The 16,468-nt window shown below is 42.5% G+C and overlaps 2 long non-coding RNA genes across 2 annotated transcripts; one reads left to right on the forward strand and one right to left on the reverse strand.

Moving 5' to 3' along the window:
* Nucleotides 1–260: 260 nt before the first annotated feature.
* On the reverse strand, nt 261–13,678 carry LOC144301454 (uncharacterized). The gene is made up of 4 exons (XR_013368282.1): nt 13,547–13,678; nt 6,145–6,436; nt 5,860–5,948; nt 261–578 (listed from the first exon to the last, which is right to left on the reverse strand). It is a non-coding gene; the product is annotated as an uncharacterized LOC144301454 (long non-coding RNA).
* A 35-nt stretch (nt 13,679–13,713) lies between these two features.
* On the forward strand, nt 13,714–16,186 carry LOC144301456 (uncharacterized). The gene is made up of 3 exons (XR_013368284.1): nt 13,714–13,892; nt 14,514–14,642; nt 15,925–16,186. It is a non-coding gene; the product is annotated as an uncharacterized LOC144301456 (long non-coding RNA).
* The last annotated feature ends 282 nt before the right edge of the window (nt 16,187–16,468 follow it).

The following is a 16,468-nucleotide window of genomic DNA, read 5'->3' on the forward strand; positions in this document are numbered from 1 at the left end:
CATCAGTTAAAGCCGAGAAATATGAAATAGCCGTGACACAGAGTAAAGGCCTCAAACCCAGAAAAAGAGAAACAGAGCGACAGCCTGTGCTCTGGTCATACCTAGCTCGATTACATCTTCATAACACAAACAAACAGAAGAGTCCTCTGCTGTTAAAAAGGAAAAAAATCTGGAACCTACTAGTCCTTTTCATTTTTCCCAGTGAATGGTTGGCAGAACTCTTCCAAATTGTTTACTTAATAATTTGTTAAAAAGTATAGTTTTGCAGCTGGGTGATTTGTTTACTTTTTTCCCTCTGAGAATCAAGTGTTACATCCAGAGATTGCTTGTTATGATGGAAGCCGTGTGGACTATTTGGATTTTGATGAATGTCCCACCCCCACCCAGGCTGCAGGAGACTTGCTTTGGAGGCCTGCCCTGGCTCCCCACAACATGGATGTCATGTCCCCTCTTCTGGTCCACTGTCTCGTTTCCAGGATCTGCCATGGGGAAGTTTAAGGGTGGAGCATAAACAACCATGCAGGTTGGGCAGGTACGCATGACGCTGTGGTGCTGCTTGCTTGGGGGCGGCTGGCTGCCTAGAAAAATGAAATAAAATCAGTTTATAACAAGCAAAGTCTAATGAACTGTGGCCTCTCTTAATCATAAACAGACAGTTTATCCACTGAAAACATCACGTGGGCCAAAGAATCAGGGAACTTTTAGATGAATAATCCATATGGTTTTATATTCGAGAGAGAGGAGAGAGGAGGAGGGAGGCTACCGATTAGCTTCCCGCTTCCCCCGGCCAAGCGAGCTGGTGTGTGTGCAGGGAGTACTTGCAGCTTTCCACTTCCCCATTTGGCCTCCTGGCCCCAGATAAAGCTGTCCTAGAGCTGCCCTCACTCTGCTTGGGGTGAACAATTCACTGATGATTCTGGGTGACATGGGGGTGTGATGGGGGATGCTCTGTCCACAGACAAAAGCCCACACGTGGGAGCATCACCACAAGTACCCCCGTGCTGCCCAGTGGTGACATGGTGGGGGGCAGTGGGCCAGGGGGCAGAGGGAGACGTCCATGTTTCAGCTTTATGAAAGGTCCAGATGTCTCTGTAAAAAGTTGGCGGCCCGGTATAACTGGGAAAGACCAGACACTGGGCCCTGGAAGGTTGAGATCAGGCCTCTGTTCATTTCTGTTCATTTCATCTCTTTTTCTCCTGTGGGGAAGACACTTGAGATTGTTGAGTTGGCTAAACCCATGGGAAGCAAGATGCTTGAGCTTAACGGTCCAGTCCAGGTGGGACTCAACTAAGCTTACCCCCTGTGAAAACCTGCAGAGGCATTTTCACCTCAGAGTGTGTAAAGGTGAAAAGCCACTAAGGAAGCCAGAGACAGTAACACCGAAAAGATGCTTTCTGTCTCCAGGGCCAAATGGCTTGTCTTCGCCACCTCGCCCCAGAGCCCTGGAAGGTTCATTTCTGAGCAGCCGATTCCTGGAGGGCAAGGGAGAGAAAGCCCTGTTGGCGCCCACTGCCTGTAGGCGCTCACCATGCGACCAGGAGTTGTAGTGGGTGCACAGGGCCCCACTGGGAGGGGAAAGGTTCGCCTGAAAAGAGGAGTGACCCTCAGAGAAGTGCAAGGGAAAATCCCCAAAGTGCAACCATGAGCAGCAAATGCTGTGGTGTAGCCAGCATTCCAGCCATATGGCGCAGAGCAAGAGGGAGAAGCGGAGGGCCCCAAGCTCTCCCATGGCACCTTCCAGCCACTTCACCCATTGACCTCAGCTTCAGTCCTTCCCATTCATGCCAGAGGTGGACACAGTGGTACCCTCGCTCAAGCGAAGACGTTTTTTCTCCCTTTGTATCTATCGTGTTTTCTCTCACCCGGTGATGAGGCCCCAGCCATCCTTCACTCTGGATCCCATCACTCGCTTCCCCTCGCACCAGCAGCCAGTGCCCAGGCCTCCGGCTCCTTGTTCGCCTGTAAGAGCGCCCTCTGCTGGCAATGGCGTCTCCCGTCTGGCCAGCCGGCTGGCTGCTTTTCTCAAGACTCAAAGCTTGGGAGAACATAAACCACTGGTCACTCATCCCATGTGTGAATCCCGGCTTGTGCCATACACGAGAAAAAAACTGTTCTGCCTCTGATGGAACACTTGCAGCGACAGGTGCCTCATTATCAGTCCATCCCACGGTTGTCAACTGAGACCACTGGAAATATCTTCTTTGTGTTGAACCAATACTTGCCCTTTGTTGCTCATTCCACTTGTCCTGACACTGTCCTCTCAAGTCATCCCGAGTGAGCACAGTTCTGCTTCTCACCACCACCCTCTTTCTAAACGCTCTTGGGTCCTCCACCCATCCCAGTGTGAGGTAATTTCACCTCACTTCTGGACACAATCCATTCCTCAAACACCCTCTCACACTGTGATACCCTGAAGTACACCTGACCCTGTAGGTAGAGTCTGATTAGTGCATAAGATGGGATGTCACTTCCTAGGTCTGGTGACTGGAATACGGAACACACAGGTGGGGAGGTCACAGAAGCTGACATGCCATAATCTCTGCACTTTTTTTTAAAGATGGGGGTGGTGGGTAAAGAGGCAGAGGGAGAGAGAAAATCTCAAGCAGACTCCCCTCTGAGCACAGAGCCTGATGCAGGCCCAATCTCATGACCCCAAGATAGTGCTTTATTTCTCTCCTGTGCTTACCAGTACGTTGTCTTGGCCAAAATGTCTCAAGTCATAGTGCCTCCCTGATGTCCCTGGGGAGGCTATTTTCATCTAATAATAGATGGTATTGTTAACAAGGACTTCCTGATATTAGTCATAAATTGTCCTGCACTGACTTCACACTATTATTCCTTTTTAAACCTTTTGTTTTTAATACAACTTAACACCCATCTTTTTGGTGTGTGCTCAAATATGTGTGTTATGTGTATGATATGTATGACAAGGACCTTATGCAAGATAGTTACTATTTTATATGTATAATATGTACTATAATATATATATTAATATTTATATTATAATATATACACATAAAAGTCAGAATTTTATCTCACTTTAAAAAATCTCAAAGTGGTGGTTGAGGCCTAAGATGTGACTGTGGAGAGGCAGATAAATGTGGGAGCATCTATGACTAGAAATCAAGAGTCCACTCTAACCTGCTTTGTGACGTTGGAGGATTACTACCTCTCTCTGGGCCTCAGTTTTCTTGCTTGTATGATGAATGGCTGGGCCATCGTTCCTAACTCACAATATTGACTCTTTGTCTCTGACACCTGTAACTTGATGCTTATAACAGTACCACTATTACTACTAGTACTGCAATAATGATTAACACTCATTGATTATGTGTTTGTGACTTTGAATTCAATAATTTTCTTCATTCTTGTAATATACCTAGGAGGTAGATATGCCATTTTCATTTATAGGTAGGAAAGCCTGAGGTCTCAAATCACTTACTGAGATGAACACACCATTGCATGACAGCTAATACGTCAGGTGTGTGTGTGAGTCCATCACATTCTTCTCCCAGGACTCCAGCACAGTGATCCTGAGCAGACATACAGAGTCTAGAACTAGTTCAGTGTTCCATGTGGGAGCCATCAGTGGTTATAGATACTTGAAATGTGGTCAGCCCAGATTCAAATGTGCCACAAATGTGAGACTCACATTGAATTTTTGTGCGTATGTAAAACATCTCATTAATAATTTTTTATATTGATACGTTGAAATGATATTTTGGATATATCAAGTTAAAGCAAATACATCATAGACATTCATTTTACCTGCTTCATTTTTTACTCTGCTTGACATGGCAACTAGACAATTGAACAGGATAGAGAGGCTCATATGTGGCAGGATTATTTCACAATTGGCACTTCAGAAACTTGTAGGGCACCTGGCGCTCCCCTCTGCATGAACTTCCCCACCAAGCAGCCAGGGGCTGCTCCATTATAGCCCGGCTCTGAAGCAAATTCTACTCTCCCTGGATGTCATTAAGCAGCTTCCTGGTAATCAGGGTCTGGCCAGCCGTCCAGATGTGACCCCAGAACGACTTGGCTGTTCAACAGTGACAGAGGAGTCAAAGGCCTTGGGCCCAGTACAGGGCCTTGGGCACAAGTATGACATCTGTAGTCCAGTGTGGCTGCTGCCAAAGCCTTGAGAAGGACGCTGGTGTCTGAGGAAAGCTATAACTGTTCTAGAAGTGGGAAGGATAGTGTGTTTCCTTGAGTGACTCCATTTGCACAAGGACTCCCTTTAGGGCAACTGCAAAACTTGATAACCAGACCCACGGCAAATCACTCCCGCTGTGTGTGGAAACTGCATGAAGATTCGAACATAGTCCTGGGGGTGGTGGTGGCTCTAATAAGAACAGTAATAATACTGAGATGTGTATGATAACAAGGTAAGAGAGAGGATTCATGGAAAGAGTGCCTCATAGAGCTAGAACAATCTCATCCAGATGCCTAAGAAAAGTCAGCTTGATTAAGAAGCTGGAGAGGGACTGGTAATAATTCCTCTTCACCCAAGGGCCAGAAGTAGGGCCAGGACTAGGGTAAAGGAGGGCATAGGTAGGTGTTCATGCTCAAGGTCATTCTGGTTGGAGATTGGCTCCCAAGAGCCTGTATTTTCTTAAGTGTTGGGCACTTGGTGGGGTGGTGCCTGGCTGGCTTCAACCAAGTTCCAGCCCTGACCAGAAGGGTTGTTAAGGACCTACTTACATTAGCTTATCTAATCCGTACAAAAGACTTGTGGTTCAAAAGGATTATCCCCATTTTGTAGATAGAAGAATGTGAGGCTCAGGTTCAAAGCCACATGGCAAATAAGCTTGCACACATTCCCCGCACTCAATTGAGTCTCTACAATCTGTGTGAAAAGATTTCTGAATTTTTCCAAACTTTAAAACAACTCTGAATCTGGTGAATCTGGTTGGTCTTAGTTCTGCCACTTACCACTCTTTGACTTTAGGCCAATTACTTAATTTCTTGGCTTTTAATTGGGAGAATTTGATTTTAGGATGGGAAAATGTACATAAAATGCTCAGCAAAGGGCCTGGCACAGTAAAGGCAGTAAACACTGACATGTGCGTACATATTTATGTGTGTGTGTCTATGTACACATCTGTGTGCGTGTGTGTGTGTACATGTGTGCCTGCTCATATGTGTACAATAACCAATGACAATCAATCATTCCTTCAACAAAATATTTCCATTCCCAGGAGCCTCAATCAAGTTACTGTCTTTGAGCGGCTCATAATCTGGAGGCAGGACAGGAATAAAAAAGCACAAGGCTGGTGAAGGATTAGCCTGAGTTTTCTAGGCAGTGAGAACACCCCAGGGAGCTGCATTACAGCTCACAACCCCTTTGGGGAGTAGGAGAGGACTTCAGAATGCCTCGAGTGGAAAGATGGAGCAGGGACAGGAAAGGTTGAACCAAAAAGGTCTAGAACACCAGCTGAGGAAATGGTCATCATTGAGCTGTGAAATGAGCACCACAGAAGGCTTTAAATGGAAGACTGACAAGGTAACATTTGGGTTCTGGAACACGTATTGGTTTGGGAAAATGCATCTCTGCTATGAGGGCTTGTCCACAGTTGGTCCTTTTACACCCTGTTTTACAGAGCGTCTTCTAATCCCAAAATAAGTTTGTCCAATCCTGGCATCATACATAATTCAGGGAGTGCTGAGAGTCCAGAACATATCCCAGAAACTCCTTTCATGCATTCCAAGACATAACCATTGTTCCCTGGTGTGTCTTATTCTTACAGGGATTGGTTCTTTGCACCTCATTCATCCCCCGTCCACTTCCTATGTTTCCAAACAGGTTGCTTAAAAAAAGGGACATAATCCCTGTTTGTGTTGGAATCCACCACATACCTACTTCTGAGCTGCCATCTTACAGGTACTGGTCTGCATGGTGCTGGAGAGTGAGGGGGCATGGGTCCACGCAGCTTGACAAAGGGCTCCTGGCAGGCACGACAGAGAAGGGAGAGGACTGGTTCAGGAAGAGAGGACCTCCAGAGAGGTAGCCTGTGCCCCCTTAGACAGGGCCTCCTTCATTCAGATCCTCTGGCTCTCTTAGTTCCAGGGATGGCCATGGTGAAGGGGAAGTTGGCTTCTCCCCCAGGAGAGGGAGGGAAGGAGATGAGGGGGTATGATTACCAGCAAGATCATTACTCTTATTTCCATTTCTCAGGTAAAGAGATTGGGGTCCAGTGAAGGTCTGTTCTGCTCAAGATTACTCAGCTCACAGGTGACAGAAGTAAGATTCACATTCGATTTGTGTTGCCTCTGAATTCTGAGCAAATTCTGTACTACCTGCAGCCTCTCAACCTTGAACCAGCGCCAATATTCCCAGTTTTCTGCTCTTGTTTGAATCAGTTCTCCATCTTCATTGTTTGAATGACACTTATGAAAGTTTACTTGGGTAGATTTCCTGTGCCTCACCTTCTTTCTGTGTTGAGACAAAGAGATTGGCCTTAAATTTACTCCTGGCTAGTCAATCAGCAGGTGCTTCTCCCACCAACCCCAATCCCTCCCACCAGAAGAGGCTCCCACCACCCTCTGCCCTAGCCCTCCAACACCCCTTTTCTATCAGCATTGACCCTATCAGCGTTGCCCCTACCCATCAGCATTGGTTCTGTCCATCAGCACTGGCCCTGTCTGTTAGTAACGGCCCTACCCACTAGCACTGGCCCATCCTACCATCACTGGGCCCTCCCACCAGCCGTAGTTCCTGCAGGCACTCCCACAGCTCTTTGCTGCTCATGACTTTAGGATTCTTCAGAACTTCTGACCTCTCTTTTGGACACTGCTGCCTGGGATCATGACCCCTAAATGGAGGTGGGACTCTTTGCTGTCCATATCTGAGTTCCCAAGACCAACCTCAAAAGTGAGTAGGGGTTTAGTTGACCTTTAAATATTTCAGATGGGTGGGGGTTAAATGCCAGTGGCATGTAGTAAACAAAACTGAAGGTACACCAGCCTTGTTTTACAAAGTAGTCAGCGACCCCATGGCTTTGGGAGTTTCTCACTGAATACATTTCTTGTAAGTGGTCCGTGTGACTGTCCCCTCATTCTTCCTTCCCTCCCCTAAAAAGCATCCATTCTCATTGCTGGCCTCCTCCACATCCACATTCCCTTTGATTTCCTAGACAACATCTTTTAACTATCTCTTCCTTTTGCTGTTTCCAAATAACTTCCTGGAAGTTATAATAACTTCCTCCTCTTTTACAACAAAGACCATCTATTCTGTAGTGAGATTGCTCTGCTAGTTCAGGTTCAGAGATCAACAAAAATGAATTTGGGTTTTGTTTTGTTTGTTTTTACTTTGCAGCAAACTCACAGACACAAAGTGATCCTTTACTTTGGACTGTATCTAGTAGGGTCCAGGGTGCGTATACCAGCCTTTATGTGTCCCAGCACACACCCCACTGGCACCTTCATCCCCAGTGCTGTCCCAGAGGACATTGCTAGCTGGGTCCCTGTGCTCCAAGGATGACAGACAAGGGAAAGTGAGTCTCTCTTCTCTGAGGCTGTTGGCTGTTACTGAACCAAGACCCTTAAACAATTCACTTTTGGTCATCTTTTTAAGAAGTCCCTTGGCTCCATTTTAAATTTAATTAATTAATTAATTTTTTTTGAGAGAGAGAGAGAGAGAGTGGAGGGCAGGGTTAGAGGGAGAGGAGAGAGAGAATCTTAAGCAGGCTCCATACTTAGTACAGAGCCTGACATGGGGCTCCATCTCATGACCCTGAGATCAGGACCTAGGCTGAAATCAAGAGTTGGTCACTTAACCGACTGAGCTACCCAGGCACCCTTGGCTCCATGTTTTAAACAAGGCAGCTGTGAGTGTCATAGCTGGAGTGGCATGCCCCTGACAATTTCCAGATTTACTCTTAAAAATATTTTCTCAGTTATAACTTGAGTTTATAATTTTGTCATCAAATCATTTAATAGAAAATGCTACATTTGGGTCCCATGATGGGTAATCACCCCAAAGGGAGGGTTCACTCCAGGAAACACCAAGATCAAGAAAGCTTTTGGTAAACTTAAGGCTCACAAAGTCAACCGCCTTGGCAGCAGAGCAGCATGTACTCACTCTGAAATAACCTGGCTAGAGAGGCAAGCATTGTTTTTCTCCACTACCCTTTCTGTACACCCTGAGTCAGGTACTCTCTGTGTTCTGAATCAAAGAAGTGCTCCCACTCCCCTTTCTTTCTAACCTGTGGCCCCATTGCACATTGCAATGGAAGCCATGGAATAAAGGGGCCCCAGGCCCTTATGGGCTGTGGTGAATGTTGCCTTCCTTTCTGCAGATGTGAAGGAGAGCAAACCTGTGGAGCCCTCTCTCCCTCTTTCTCATTATTGTAGTGTTGTCTTGTTATACTCTCTTCTGCCTCCAGAAAAATTACCTATTCTAGGCATCCTTTCTCATATTTGATGTCCTGTTTCCATTCATGGAGATACTGGTCACATGCATTCTGCAGCCAGAATATGAAAACCATAAACCAAGAGCACAGCTCCGGGGCAAATTGGACCTCTATATTTTCTGCTTGGTCTGTCTTCCTCATCAATGTCATCACTCTCAGAGACGCACAGCACTCTAAGATTACCATGTATTTTCATATCCATTTTTCTTATTTGCCAGTTATATACCTGGTTAGAAATTCAAAGCAAAGGCAATTTCCTTCCATTTTATAGAAGAGGTTAATGCTAAGCCAGGGCAGATGCCTTTTCAAATAAGAACATGGTAGGTTTTCTGATATTTGGCCTAAGCTATTTCAAGTTTACCAGAATGTGTCAAAGAGAACATATTTGTCTGTTAATCTATTAAATGCTAGAACACAATTATTCAGGTATTAATGTAGTATATAGATATAATAGGGAAAGTTGTCATCTGAAACTTTGATGACACCAACAAAGCTTCAAACAGCTTCTGAGGTATGTGATGGCTAGCAAATGAAACTAACTAGTTGTGGGAATCACGTACAAAGCTAATTATATAACTTGATGAAGGGTATCCATGAAAAGCTCATGGTGACATCATACTTAGTGATAAAATACTAGATATTTCCCCCCTAAGATCAGGAACAAGGCAAGGATGTCTGCACTTGCCACTTCGATTGAACATTGCACTAAAGGTTCTAACAGAGTGATGCTAGACAAGAAAAAGAAATAAAAGGAATCCAGATGGGAAAAAATTAAACTATATTTGCAGATGCTATGATCTTATACAGAAAGTCCTAAAGGATCCACTAAAAACCATTAAACTGTTAGGAAAAAGTTCAGCCAAGTTTCTGTATTCAAGATCAATATACAAAAATCAGTCATATATCTATTTATTAGCAATAAACAATCAGAAAATAAAATTAAACAATTCCATTTTAATAGAATCAAATTTTACAAAAGAAATGCAAGATTTGCACATTGAAAACCTATAAGATATCATTGAAATAAAGAATTAAATTAAATAACTGGAGAGACTTCCCATATTTCTCATATTCATGGATTGGAAGACTTAACATTATTAAGATGTCAATACTTCCAATAATCTACAGATTAATGCAATTCCTATCAAAATCACAACTTTGTTTTTGAAGAAATGGTCAGGCTGATCCTCAAATTTATATGGAATTGCAAGGGGCTCAGAATAGTTGAAAAAATCTTGAAAAAGGAAAACAAAAGGTAGACAACTTGCACTTCCTCATTTTAAAACTTAAAAAACTAATCAAGACAGTGTGATATTGGCATAAGGATAGACAAGGAAGTCAATGATCTAAATTTTGAGAGTCCATACATAAACCCTCACACTTATTATTAATTTATGAGTGTCAAGGTCACTCAGTGGGGGAAAGCATAATTTTCTCAACACATGGTGCTAAAACGGCTGGATACCCATATGTAAAAGAATGAAGTTCAATTCTTACCTCATACCATATAGAAAAATAAACTCAAAACAGATCAAAGATACAAGTGTATCTTTGTAAAAATTAAAACTATACATTTCTTTTTAAGAGTTGAAAACTATAATATTCTTAGAATAATATATAGAGTTAATCTTAATAACGTTGGATTTGTTAATGAATTCTTTTTAAAAAAAATTATTTATTTATTCATGAGAGACAGAGAGAGAGAGAGAGGCAGAGACATAGGCAGAGGGAGAAGCAGGCTTTTCACAGGAGCCCAATGTGGGACTCAATCCCAGACCCCAGGATCACGCCCTGAGCTAAAGGCAGATGCTCAACCACTGAGCCACTCAGGTTTCCCTTGTCAATGAATTCTTAGACATGACACCAAAAGCACATGCAACAAAACAAAAGAATATTGTCAGGCTTCATGAAAACTAAAAATTTGTGCATCAAAGGATACCATCAAGATTGTGAAAAGACAGCCAATATGAGAGAAAATATTTACATATCATATATCAGATAAGGGTCTGGTATCCAGGCAAATAACCCAATAAAAGTGGGCAGAGATTTGTTAATTAATTATTAAATAAACTACACAAATGGCTAATGAACATATGTAATTATGTTCAACGTATTTGAAAATGGAATAAAAAACACTTCACACTCACTGGGATGATAACAATAAAAAGATGAGCAATAACAAGTGTTGAAAGGATGTGGAGAAATTGGAGCCCATATATATTATTATATAATATATATATATAATATCCTATATGATATCCTATATCAACTATGATATAGGATGTAAAATGGTCCTGCCATTTGGGAAAACAGTTTGGCAATTTATGTAAAAATTAAACATATAGTTACCATTGACCCAGCAATTCCACACTTGAGTATATGTCCAAAAGAATTTAAAAAATGTCCACACAAAAACTGTACTTGAATGTTCATAATAGCATTGTTAATAACAGCTAGAAAGTGGAAACAACCCAACTGTCCACTAACTGATGAATGGGTAAACAAAACATGGCATATACATGCAATAGAATATTACTTGGCAATGAAAAGTAATGAAGTACTGACACTGGGTACAACACGGATGGACCTTGGAAACATGCTAAGTGAAAGAAGCAAAAGACCACATATATATGATGCTTTAACATTATATTTTCAGAATAGGTAAATCCATAGAGATAGAAAATCCTTGCCAAGGGGGAAGGTAGTTAAGGATTAGGGATGGGGAATGACTGTTAATGGGTGTGGGTTTATTTTTTGTTTATTTTTTAAGATTTTATTTATTTATTCATGAGAGACACAGAGAGAGATTGAGAGAGAGAGAGAGAGAGAAAGAGACAGGCAGAGGGAGAAGCAGGCTCCATGCAGGGAGCCTGACGTAGGACTCGATCCTGGGTCTCCAGGATAAGGCCCTGAGCTGAAGGCAGTAATAAACCACTGAGCCACCCGGGCTGCCCCATGGTTTTTCTTTTGAGAGGGACAAAATGTTCTGGAATTAGATAGTGGTGGTGATCTCACAACCTTATGAATATACTAAGAACTCCTCAATTGTACATTTTAAGAAGGGTGAATTTTATGATATGTGAATTAAATGTCAATGAAGCCATTACTAAAAATGTGTTGATTATTTTTCAGTGTCACTAAACACCATATTGTGTTAAGTTTGAAATTTCTGCTCACTTTTTAAAGATCTGGTCATGGTCACCTAAGAAAAGAAATCATTTTTCAATCTGATGACTGGATATCCTATGAGGAGTTCTTATTCCTGAAATGTGAGGCTTAGATTCTACTGCCACAGGAGTGCAGATGTTGTGACCACAATGGTTATGCAACTGTCTCCAGGTGGAGCTTCCCTTGTAGGTAACAGGGCTTCCTTCGGTTACCACAAGCAAGGAATGATATGAAGGTTACCAAGGTTACCTTAATGTTGTTAAGTCCAACATAAAATGCATTTTCCAGAGGAGGCTTTCTGGTCATATTAGAAAGCTGTTCTTGCTCCCTCCTCCCCCAGGTCCTGGAAAGTTTATTATTCAGGTTCAGAGGCTAACCTTTGCCATTAGTGAATATGGACTGTCCTCCTAGAAGCCCTGCCTCCTCAGCCTCCTGAGCCGAGTGGGGTGGGGTGAGGCTTGCTGAGCCAATGGCAGGAGATGCAGAGCTATGTGCCCACCTTCCAGCATAGCCACTTTGTGTATGTTGAGACATCAGCTTGCCTCTGCTGTCACCACCGAGGTGGCAGTTCTCCTACTGGTAAAACACGTATTCTGTCCACTTCATTAGCACTTCTTCTAGTTGCTAATTTCAGTCAGAGACTGTACCTGAGGCAATACGTGAGAATGGATCCTGCCCCATCCAAACCCTGCTGTCTTGATGGGTGATGAGGTGCATCATGCATATTATTAGTTAATGCATAAGAAAGCATTTATCCTGTAGACGGTTAATTTAAAACAAACAAACTTTTTTTTACTAGCAGTTTCAGATTCACAGCAAAATTGAGTGGAGATTACAAAGATTTCCCACATATCTGTTGCTTCTACACATGCACAGGCTTCCCCATCATTAACATCCCCACCAGAGTGGCACATTTCTTACAATCGATAAACCTATATTGAAACATCAGTATCACCCAAAGTCCATAGTTGACATCAGCGTTCACTTTTGGTGTTGTGCATCCTTACAGGTTTGGACAAGTGCACAATGACATGGGTCCACCGTTATCATCTCATACAGAGTATTTTAAGTGCCTAACAATTCACTTTGCTATATCTACTCAATCACCTCCCCTCAACCTCTGGCAACCACTGTCTCTATAGTTTTTTTTTTTAAATTTTTATTTATTTATGATAGTCACACACACACAGAGAGAGAGAGAGAGGCAGAGACACAGGCAGAGGGAGAAGCAGGCTCCATGCACTGGGAGTCCGACGTGGAACTCAATCCCGGGTCTCCAGGATCGCGCCCTGGGCCAAAGGCAGGCGCTAAACAGCTGCACCACCCAGGGATCCCTCTATAGTTTTTTATTCTTTCTATAGTTTTGACTCTTTAAGACTGTCATATGGCTGAAATCATACAGTATGTATTTGCTTTTTCACTAAGTGATTTGCATTTAAGTTTCTTCTATGTCTTTTCATGGCTTGATAGCTCATTTCTTTTTAATTCTGAATGACTCACCTACTGAAGGACATCTTGGTTACTCTCAAGTTAGGGCAATTACGAAAAAAAACAGTTAATTTTTAATAGAGGTTATTCAAGTTTATTCTCAGCAATGTCCCTCTCAATCCCCAACATCTCTTGATAGAGCAAGAGATAGAGGCTGCACTAGAGGCAGATCCATGGGAATAAGTCTTGACAGTTACCTGCCAAGTGGACCATGGTGGGAAAATACAGAGAGAATCAGCTATAGACAACTAATTCCTCTGGCTTTCTTTCTCTTTTTCTAACCCTAGGAATTCCCATTGCCAAGATGGCCAATGCTGTCCCTACTATAGGAAGAGAAATGCACTTTGGAAGCCTTTAAGCAAAGCAAGACTAGGTCAGTCACCAGGAGCCCCCAAAGCCCCAAAGTTACAGAGAAGGCCTGGAGTCCTGGTACAAATCATGCTGTCTGCTCCTCAATCTTGCTTTCATCAACAGACCTGCTCTCCAGGATGGTCCTGCTCCAGCTGAGTCTGGATCCAACATCAGCCTCCCCACTGTAACTGTCCCTGCTCAGAGCTGTGACACATCCAGTTTAGGAGGCTTTTCTATGGAAACGGTTATGATTACTGCAGGGTTCCACATTCTGGCCTTGGGTTCCACATTCTGGGGCTACTCTGCATCCTGGCACTCTATGTATCCATTGACTCCCCGGTGGCCTAGAGCCAAGCCGATGGCATTCCCTCCAGAGGCACAAGCACATGCCAATGTCTGTCTGGTTTCCTGTTTTCCGAACAAAAATTCATTTTTCTGAGTGGGGTCACCTCTGGTGATAACAAATAGGAGGTAGCCATGATTCTTTGATGATCCTCACTAGATATAAGTTACTATGATTCATGGGGCACTTTTAGTCCATTGTCACCCTTGATTCTCCAAAACTCCAGGTCAGGAATGATTGAGCATAACAAATGTCAGTTGACTTCCCTAGGGTCACCTGGAAAGTGCAATTAATCCAGGATCTGTGCTACCATTTTTGTTCAGAACCATAACCTCTTGAGTACCTCTGATCCAAAGTTAAGTCAACAGAGATTTCCTCCATGACTGATATTAACACTTGGCTGTGTGATTTTCCCATCAGTCTACTCACCTCCTTTAACCTTTCCCTCAATGAGCCATTTTATTTTCCTTTTAATCACACACTTGCTCCTCCTAGGTCTAGTTCTAATTTCTCCTTAACTTTTGGAAAATGGAAGCAAAATAATGGATGCCAATTGAGGATTGATCCAAAACCAGGTGCAGCTGGAGGGGTGGTTGGTGAGGCCATCATGCCTGCCAAAACAGCCATTCCTTTTAGCATGGACTTTTGGAAGAGCCTGGCTGGCCCTGTGTGATGGGTCTGCTTGGTTGTGGGCATAATTTCAGTTGCACTCCAGGGTAACAGTTAGCCTTTACCATTTTGGCTTCTAGCTGCTTCTGAGATTTCTACAAAATTCCAGGCATTCACATCAGCTCAAGGATGTGACCTCAGCAGAGTACACTGGCCTTCCTCTCCTTCTGGGCAGTCCCTTCAGACTTTCCGTCTATAGGAGCCTGAAGGTAACTTCACACTGATTTCCATCCCTGGAGGTGATTGGGGAGCATGTGGGGGGGGGGCGGGGATGAGAGTGAGGAGCAGCCCAGGGTTCTGTATCAGAATTGGTTGGGGTCCAGCCCCAGCTCCCCCAGCTTCCCCAGCTGCTCGCTGTGATGCTGAGTAAGCCAGTGAGTTTATTCGCCTATAAAATTAGAATGATATTGCCATGAGTAATACTTACCTTGGAAAAAGTGTTATGAGGATTTAAAAAAATATGTAGAAAGGGCCTAGAATTGTGCCTGGTGCAAAACCAACCATCATTAATGTTAATGAGATAAGATTTAAAAAATGCTTTTTCCTCCAAATGCTCAAAATCCCTGTGAAAAGAACAGTTCATGGAAGGATTTTGAACAGCTGTTTGCTTTGAAGAGAAGTACTGAGGGAAAAAATAAGACATTGTTCCCATTTTTATGAACAGCTTTTGTAAATAACATAGACAGTCCCTCCAAACCAATCCTTTCCACATCCTCTAACCAGATTTTGTTATTCAAATATTTATGGACCATATTTGCTGAAATATTCATTTTAGAGACCAAATCTATGAGATCTAATTCTGTGTGTTTATGAAGTATTTCCCACATAATTTTAGAAGAATTTGAGACAGTTTATAGTAAAAGTCAGATTTATAATTTCAATTAATGATACAGTGAGGCTGGATTTTTACATGGCATTAACATTTTTTGAGGGATATGAGGTTCTTTTATATAATTAATACACATAGTACATTCATAAGTAACATTTTAGTGAACTGCATAAAAACAAGGTAAAAGGCATTTTCTGCCAGACAGTAAACTAGGTTTAGTTTGCTCTGTGCATTTAAACAGCTTTTTGATTTCAACAAACCTTACTGTTCTGAACTTCAATTTCAACCTTGAAAACCTGGGCATCTGAAAGAGTTCTGTGATGCCAATTATCTCTCCAAAATGTTAAAAGAATGAAAGTGATTAATTGAAATTACTTCAAGAATTTCACATTACCGTGTTTATAATCTTGTCCTGAGACATGTTGTTTTCATCTCTATGGTAATGTGTCTGCACACATATGTGTCTGTGTATGTAATTTTATGAAAGAATTTGATCAAGATTATAATTCCATGGTATCCTTGTGAACATATCTCTGGATTTGCTGTCCAACAATCTGATTCTTAATTTCTGGCAGTGTGGCATAAGGCAAAGGACTTAGCCTTCTGAACCGTAGTACAAGGGCTCCATCTCCACCCATCTCTGTTTCTCTGTTATATCCCAGGATTTCCTGTTTCTCCAAGGCCAAGGGGCCAAAGCTTGTTCGTCTCCATCTTTGCCACAGCTGGACAAGACGAATACAACACACACTTGTTTTCTGGTGAAATGGAATTTCGCTTTTTGTTTTCTGGCTTTTTTTTTTTTTTTTTTTGGTATCAATTTATATACTTATATGACTTTCCTTCCTCAGCCCGCTGATATGGTGGATTACACTGATGATTTTCAAATGTTAAACCAGCTTTGCATACCTGGAATAAATCCCACTTAGTCACGGTTTGTAATTCATTTTATACATTACTGGATTTGCTTCGCTAATATTTTGTTGAGGATTTTTTTTTGCATCAGAATTCATGAGAGGTATTCATCTGTAGTTTCCTCTCTTTCTTTCCTTTTCTGGTACTGTTTTGGTTTTGTATCAGTGTAATACTAGCCTGGTAAAATCAGTTGGGATGAGTTCTCTCCTCCCTGTTTTCTGGAAGAGGTTGTGTAAAGTTGATGTTAATTCCTCTTTAAATGTTTGGTAGAATTCTCTAGGGAATCCATCTGAG

The sequence above is a fragment of the Canis aureus genome, chromosome 29 (assembly GCF_053574225.1).
Source record: "Canis aureus isolate CA01 chromosome 29, VMU_Caureus_v.1.0, whole genome shotgun sequence".
Taxonomy (NCBI): Eukaryota; Metazoa; Chordata; class Mammalia; order Carnivora; family Canidae; genus Canis; species Canis aureus.